Source organism: Coenobita brevimanus, chromosome 102, assembly GCF_032717465.1.
Source record: "Coenobita brevimanus isolate Jiangsu-jjx chromosome 102, ASM3271746v2, whole genome shotgun sequence".
Lineage (NCBI taxonomy): Eukaryota > Metazoa > Arthropoda > Malacostraca > Decapoda > Coenobitidae > Coenobita > Coenobita brevimanus.
Genome location: NC_137055.1, coordinates 38,476,439 through 38,484,980, shown reverse-complemented (window position 1 = coordinate 38,484,980; position 8,542 = coordinate 38,476,439).

Here is an 8,542-nt window from a genome sequence, read left to right as displayed (position 1 = left end):
CACTCTTCTCTCACCTTTCCTCTCACTCTGTCCACTCTCCACCTCTCCCGTCACTGTCCCCCTTCCTCTCCCCTCTCCCTCATCCCTCACTCTTCTCTCACCTTTCCTCTCTCACTCCGTCCACTCTCCACCTCTTCCCTCACTCTCACCCCCTCCTCTCCCCGGCCGAGTGTGACGCCGTACCTATCAAACTTGGGGGGAAACATCAGAATGCTTTTGGGGCGGTGGGTGCGGAAGCTGGGGCGCTAATACCTGCCCACTCATCTCATGCATATACCACACCTTATACTACCCTTATACTATCCTTATACCTTACGCCCCTTATACCTTATACTTACCCTGTCCTATTCTGATGCTCGTTTCTTTCTTCTCTATACCAGCCCGCTCATCTTATCGGTATATACAATCCATTACTTATACATACTTATACTTACACTTATACTTCCCTTATACTTACCTTATGCTTAACTTGGGATGCTGATACTTGCCCCTTATGGACACGCATATCCTGTACACCCACTTAATACTCCCCTTATACTTTGTACCTTATACATTCCTGATACATTTCTTACATCTTTCCACTCACCACCTTCCTCTCTCTCTCTCTCTCTCTCTCTCTCTCTCTCTCTCTCTCTCTCACACACACACACACACACACACACACACACACACACACACACAAAGCTGTTCTTGCATGTCCACACAGCCTCTCACGTTTAACTATTTTCATTGCTATTTACACGATTTACACGCCTCTCTCTCTCTCTCTCTCTCTCTCTCTCTCTCTCTCTCTCTCTCTCTCTCTCTCTCTCTCACCCATCACCCATTACTCCCAGCCCCTCTCTCACGCCCCCTCTGTTCCTCTCACCCCCACCTTCTCTTTCTGTCTCCACCCTCCTCTCAGTCCTCTTTCTAACTTTCTTACACACTTTCTTGCCTGATTTTTTCACACTTTTTTACTTACGCACTCAAGACTCTCTCTCTCTCTCTCTCTCTCTCTCTCTCTCTCTCTCTCTCTCTCTCTCTCTCTTAGCTTTGTGTGTCTGTGTGTGTGAACTGGCGGTGTTGGGTGGGAATGGTCAAGTTTGGGCTAGAAAGGATGGTGTTGGGCTTAGAAATGGGCGGGGTTGTGCGGCATTGGGCTTGAGAGTTCACGATTGTGGGCGGAATTATATATTTTTGGGCTGGAGTGGTTTGGAGTGGGCGGTATTGGGGTTAGGAGTGGGCGGTTTTGGGCTTAGGAGTGGGTGGAGTGGGCGATATTGGGCTTAGGAGTGGGTGGAGTGGGCGGTAGTGGATGGTTGTGTCAAGTCGTGGGTTAGAATGGTCAGTCTTAGGTTGGCATTGAGCGGATGGCTAGTTTTCGGGTTGTAGTGGGCGGAGTGAGATTTGCAGTATTTTGGGCTTAGAAGTGGGCGGCGTTAATCCTTGGAATGGGCGTGAATGTATAGTTCTGGGCCTGGGTGAGTGAAAGTGGATAGTTTGGGCTGGGATCGAGCGGAAGTGGGCTGTGTTGTGCCCACGTGGGCGGAATTGGGCGGTATTAAGTTGGATTGGGCGGTATTGGAGTTGGTATCGGGCGGTTTTGGGCTGGCGCGGGCGGGAGTGGGCGGGTGTGGGCGTGCGTCCCCAGCCCAACGGGAGGCGGCCATTAGCGGGTTTAATTCTATTGGAGACCTTTAGGGAAATTTATTTCATGTCAGGTGCATCGTTACAGCTAACGACCAGTTCAGGGCGCACGGCTGAGCTGCCTCGTTAGGGACGGCGGGGCAGGGGAGGGGGGAAGAGGTGAGGGAAGAGGGAGAGGGAAGGGGGAAAGGAAGGTGGTAAGGAGAGAGGAGGAGGAGGAGAGGAATGGGGGGATAGGGAGAGGGGAATAGGGAGGGCAGGCTTGTTAGGGCTGAGGGAGGAAGCCTGGGCTCCGCGATCTGGTCAGGGCGTAGGGAGTGAGGAGGGATGGGGAAAGATGAGCGGAAAGGAGGTGGGGAAAACGAGGAGGGGGCAAAGGGGAGTGGAGGAGGGAGTGAGAGGGGGACATGCTTTTTAGGGCTGGGGAAGGAAGTCTGGCCTCTGAGATCTGGTCAGGATGTAGGGGATGAGGGTGTAGAGGAAGGAAGGGATGGAGGGGAGGGAACTGATGGAGGAAGGGAAGGAGGTGAAGAAAGGAGGTAGGGAGGGTGGGAGGAGGGGAACAAGAGAGGGAGGGCGGACGCTGAGGGGATGCAGGCTTGTTAGGACTGAGGAAGGAACACTGGGCTGTGAGATTTGGTCAGGTCTGGTGCAAGAAATGGGGTAGGGGGGACTTTGGGCTGAGGGAAATCTGATGAGGGCTGTAAGCTTTGGAGTGACTGACTGAGGGAAAATGATAAGGGATGTAAGATCTGGAGGGGTTGAGTAGGAGTTAAGGGAGAACCGGCAATGACTAAGATTTACAGAGGTTGAGTGCTAACTGAGGGAAATCTAGAAAGGGCTGTAAGATTTAGAGGGGTTGGCTGGAGGCTGGTTAGGGCAGATGTGTAGTGCTAAGCAGGGGTGCAAGACAGGGAGGGGCTGGGGGAAATTTTGTTGGACTGGAGCAAGTTTGTGAGATCTGAGAGAGATTTGGTGAGAGCTGGTAGACATAAAGCTGGGAGGGCTGGAGTAAGTTTGTGAGGGCTGAAGAAGATATGGCGAGGGCTGGTAGACGTGAAAAAGGCAGGGCTGAGGTAAGTTTGTGAGGGCTGATGGTAGAGGAATATCTGGTGTGGGCTGGTAGACTACGAGGAAAGGGCTGGGGCAGATGTGTAAGGGCTGAGGGAGGTTTGGTTTGGACTTTGAGGTGCGGGCTGGTGACATGGGGCTGTATTCTTGTCAGCTGAGGACCCTGTGTATCTCCTTATCAGTTTACATCTGTATTATGGCACGTTAATATTCGCCTACATGAAATTAATGCGTAACATGCAGAAAAATCAGTAAGGTGAAGTACGCAGAATAAATCGCTTAGGAAGAGGTGTTGGAAAAGCTAAGCCCACGAGAGTACAGTCCAGAGTCAGAAGCAGTCTCCATTTGTTCAGTTGGAAGGCGTCATTATTTTCATTTTGGTATCCCAGTCTCCTAGTTTAGTTTTGGTCATCAGGAGAGAGAAATTTTAATCCCTTCAGTCCGGTAGCATGTTTTTTTTAGTCTATTCTTGATACAACCGGGCGATTTTATTTGGCCTAGGAAGGATTTCTAGTAGGGGAGGAGTTAATTAGCAAGACAACATTTACCCATGCCACTTTGAAATTTCCCCTAGATGCAAATAATGTCTGAATGTAGCAAGTATAAAATGAAAAAAACTTCCGGACTGAAAAAATGAAGTTCTTTATTGATTTATTTATTATTTATATGTATTTTTTGACGCAAGGATGATGAAACTTAAACTGAAACCCCACAAGATTGTTCCCTCAAAAGAGAGAGAGGGAGAGAGAGAGAGAGAGAGAGTCAAATTCAAGATCCGTTCATTTCGAGATGCATGGACACATTGCGTTTAAAAGACTCAAGGTCATAGGCAGGAGGAAAGAGAGAGAGAGGAAACGACAGTTCGAATTGACCTGTTGTCTACTTGAAGTTAGATCAGGTTTCATTAGGTTTGGTTTAGTTTCATTTAGTTTATATATTTCAGGTAGGGTGAAGTAAGGTAAGGTAAGGTAGGGTCGTGGCTGGTTTGATTGGACTGGGTTAGAGAGAGAGAGAGAGAGAAAAAGAAAGGTTAGATTAGAGCTAAATAGGGTATGTGGGTGACTAGGACAGGAATAGATTTGGTGTTGGAGAGTCAGGAGATAAGGGTATGGGAAGTGAAAGGGATAAGATAGAAGATAAAGTGTGGGCTTGGAAGCGAAGTGTAGGAAGTGGTGAAGTGTAGGAGGTGACGTATAGAAAGTGTAGTGTCTGACATGAGTTTATGAGCTGAGAAGTGAATGGATCAGCTAAGAAATGAAAGTAGGGAAGTGAGGAAGTGAAGTGTAGTGGATGCAGGTTTATTCATCCTCATCCTACCTCTGCAAACAACCAGTCATCAGTCTTGGAAGTGACAATATGGCCTTTGATGTTCATTGAAGTGTGGGATGTTAGTTTTGTGAAGTGAGGAGTGAATAGTGAAGTGTGTTAAGCGAAGTGTGTGTAGCTGTCGTCCCATCCTCAACCTATCTATCTTGAGACAGTCTGGCTTTTAGAAATGGAAGTGGCGTGTTGGAAATGAGGTGTGTGAAGCGTATAACGTGAAGTGTATGAAGTGAAGTGTAGGCCGCAGTCTTCGCATCCTCACCTAGTCCCTCTTCAGACACTCGGGCAAAAGTCTTGGAAGTGAGTGTGGGATGTGGGAAGTGAAGTATATGGCCTGAGAAGAATGAAAGGCCTAGGGAAGGAATGAAGTGTAGGAAGTGATGTAGAAAGGAAAGTGTAGGGAGTGGAGGATTGAAAGTGAAGTGTATAGCCTGAGAATGAAAATGAAGTGAAATGAAGGAAAAGCAAGTGAAGTAAAGGAAAATGAAGTGAAGTGAAATGAAGAAAAATTAAGTGGAGGAAAATGTAGTGAAGTGAAGGAGAATCAAGTGAGATCAAGTGAAGTAAAATGAAGTGAAGGAGGAGAATCAAGTGAAGTGAAGGAGAATCAAGTGAAGTGAAGGAGAATCAAGTGAAGTGAAGTGAAGTGTATGCTGCAGTCAGTCTTCATCCCGCCCCCTTGAGACAATTGGGCCTCACTCTAATTCTTTCTCAACCCTGACTCTCTCCTGTAAACCTCTTATTGTCCCTTTAATTTCCGATCGGGGGCTCACATATATTACCTTCCATCATATTACTGGCTGGGAGGGAGAGAAGGATGGAGGGACGGAGAGAGGGATGGAGGGAGAGGAAAATTCGTAGAAGATTAAAAATGGAAAGTAGTGATGCAGGAAACTTAAAAGTGTGTGTGTGTGTGTGTGTGTGTGTGTGTGTGTGTGTGTGTGTGTGTGAGAGAGAGAGAGAGAGAGAGAGAGGTTCATCTTCATTTTAGTTATAATTGGACTTTTATATTTAGGCACAGGGAGAGTGCATGAGGGTGGATGGTGTGTCATGTGAGGAAGGATCGTTACTGAGTAGGGACAAAAATGCCCCTCCATTTTTTTTTGTTTTATGTCAGTGTTCATAGGATGCGGCGTTCGGGGAATAGACAGCTGGATAGACGGGGAAAGAGTACGAAAAATGAATGCAAAGGAAAGCAAACAGCAACAGGCCTGTCAGTGCTTTCAAGGCTGTTAGTTATAGGTAGATTATAGCCAGGATAACTATACTCTTTTCAGCTTAACTTGGCGAAGATTTTCATCCTTTTGTAGCTTATTTTAGGTAGCTCAGTAGCGGAAAATGATTATACTGTGTCTCTACATCCTCTCCATAGCACTGCCTCGTGGCTTGCATCACATTCCAGTGTTAATCTGCCCAGCGTTCAAGAAGGATGGTTGGCAATTTTAAGCCAAGTTAGAGTAAAACGAGTATACAGTAGTCTGTAACTGAAAGATGAAGATTAAATATAACGGAAGACTCCCTCCCCCCTCCATGCACCAAACCCTCCAGCATAAAACCGGCAGGAAAAAGTGAGACGAACCACCATGCAGTATAGAAAAGCTGCCATGGAAATTTTATCAGAATGGATGAAGAGTAAACTGCATACTAGAGTACCGGTAAATGCTTAACGATGTCGCACTGTTGCTAAATATTTCCAGGATGTACTAGATATGAGAGGAAACTCATAATTACCCCAGCCAATGAAGTTGGAGGAGGTTATGTATTCACCTGTGTTGGTCTGTTTGTTTGCTTTTCCACACGATATCTCCAAAAGTTCTCAGTGAATTTCAATGAAGTTTTGTGGAAGGGTAGTCAAGGAGCCAAGATGGAATTGTTTAAATATTGGGGCGGATCCAGATTCGAAGCCGGAGTAGCCCGCACAATGTCTCCAAAAGTTCTCTGTGAATTTCAATGGAATTTTGTGGCAAGGTGGGCCATGGGCCAAGAAAGAATTGATTAACTTTGGGGGCGGATCCGGATCCGGATCCTTTGTATTCCGCATAATATCTCCAAAAGTGCTCACTGAATTTCAATAAAATTATGTGGAAGAGTGGGCCATGGGTCAAGGAACAGTTGATTAAATTTGGGGACGGATTCGGATCCTATGTATTCCACTCAATATCTCCACGGATCCGGATCCGGATCCGGATCCTATTTAATGGCAGTGGCATTGGCGGAGGTATGCGCTCTTCTAGTGCTTTCTAGTTAGATATGTACTTACTTGAATGTGGTTGAAGGGCCGTTGTGTTGTGCACAGTGTGAAAAAGTTCAAACCAAGGAATTCTATAAATTCCGTGTGTGGGTTAGAGAATGGGTGGAGTAGATGGAAAGGAATTGGGAAAAAAGGGTGGGAGGGTGGCTGGTGGGGACTCACGGCTGGAGTAGTGTACTTTGTGAAGGTAGGTGTGATAGGTTGGCCTGTATGGGCGTGATGAATATTGAAGAATTTGATGTGAAAAAAAGAAAAGATAAGAATGTCACTTATTGAATTTGTTTTTCGATAGATAAATGAATGAATTAATAATAATAATAATAATAATAATAATAATGATCATAGTTATGGAAATGATGTTGATGACGACAACGATGGATGATGGTGATGGCGACGACGGTGGATGATGGTGGTGATGATGATGACTAATAACGAAAATAATAACTAATACTATTAATAATAATAATAATAATAATAATTAATAACAACAACAAAAAAAGAACAATACTACTACTACTTATGCTAATAATAAACAGTAAAAATAACGAAACTAGACAATCAACTAGCTAAATAACTCGATAAACACATCAATAACCAAATACACTAATAAATAAACAGGAGTAATACACCTACATCACAACACCCAAACATCTCCCCAGTGTATAAGAGGTGTAGCGAGTCGGAAGGAGCCCAAAGCCAGCCAGAAGAAAGCTGAAACAACCCACTTTTCTTGTCCCACTCCCAGAAGGAAAGATCAGGCAGAGACTTAAAGCAAATTTGAGGCTTGGGGAGGCAGTTGAGAGAGAGAGAGAGAGAGAGAGAGAGAGAGAGAGAGAGAGAGAGAGAGAGAAAGCAAGAAAAATAGCAAAACAAGAGAGAAAAAGTGAAAGTTATAATAATACCAAGGATCAAAGGAAGTCTGTTTTTTCTTTATGGTCTGAAGTTGATGAAGCTCTCGGGAGGAGGTGAATGCTGGCTGGCTAATTACTTGGTGTTTAGAGTCGCGCTGGGCTGGGGGGGGAGGGAGGAGAAGACGAGGGGAGAGGTGGGAAGGCAGGGGAAGGGGGATTAGGGCAGGGGGAGAGGGATTAGAGCAGGGGGACAGGGGTTAGGGCAGGAGGAAAGGGGTTCGGGCAGGGGGAGGGAGGTTAAGGCAGGGAGATGGAGGTTAAAGCTGGGGGAGGGAGGTTAGGACAGGGGGACAGGGGTTAGGGCAGGGGGACGGTGGTTAAGGCAGGGGGACGGGGTTTAAGGCTGGGGGATGGGGGATAGGACAGGGGGACGGGGGTTAAGGCAACGGGACGGGGGTTAGGGCTGGGGGATATGGAGGAAATATAGTCTTCTCACTGAAACATGGCCTAAAATTGCGGTCGCTCCATCTTGAATACTGACTTGTAACAAAAGGCTAGCACTAGAATATGATAATTTGTTGGGAAGTAAAGGAAGAGGGTATTCGTGGGCTTAAACGTACTAAATTAACAATGATTCGATGGATGTGTAGTGCGTCTTTGAATGCGAGGCCTGGGGCGGCTAGGATTGCGATTGAAGAGTTGAGAGGGAGGATGGGACTTGAGTATATTGGTGCTGTGATGAGGAGGGGTAGATTGAGGTGGTTTGGACCTGTTGAAGGAATGGAAGATGACAGTTTATTGCGGTAGGTGAGAGGTATGAACGTCGAGGGTAGGGTTGCAAGAGGCAGACCAAAAAGGACCTGGAACGAGTATATTGGTGCGTGATGAGGAGGGGTAGATTGAAATGGTTTGGACATGTTGAAGGAATGGAAGATGACAGTTGAGTGCGGAAGGTAAGAGGTATGAACGTCGAGGGCAGGGTTGCAAGAGGCAGACCAAAAATGTCCTGGAACGAGGTCATAGAGTGTGACCTTCGGGAAAAGGGACTGAATAGGGAGGCTGCCACAGATCGAGCAGCGTGGAAAGCCGCCATTAGGTGACCAAAGCCGACATATAACAAGCGTGTTGGAGCCTTTATAAACGATACTGACGATACGACGATCCCCACCAGGAGAAATTTAATGGTACCAGTCATGACATTCAGGCTCCTGTGACTATCTTGTTTATTATCATGTTTATATTTTTTCTTGGAGGGAACAATTTTCGGGTTACTAGCCTCTTGTTCCTTCGTCTTTGCATGAAAAAAAAAGAACAAAATTTTCTAGTGCTTGCTGGAACTAAGTACAATGTAAAGATGCAACTATAACATGCTTTAATATTGTACATGTATCTTTAAGTTATATATATTTATCCCTTT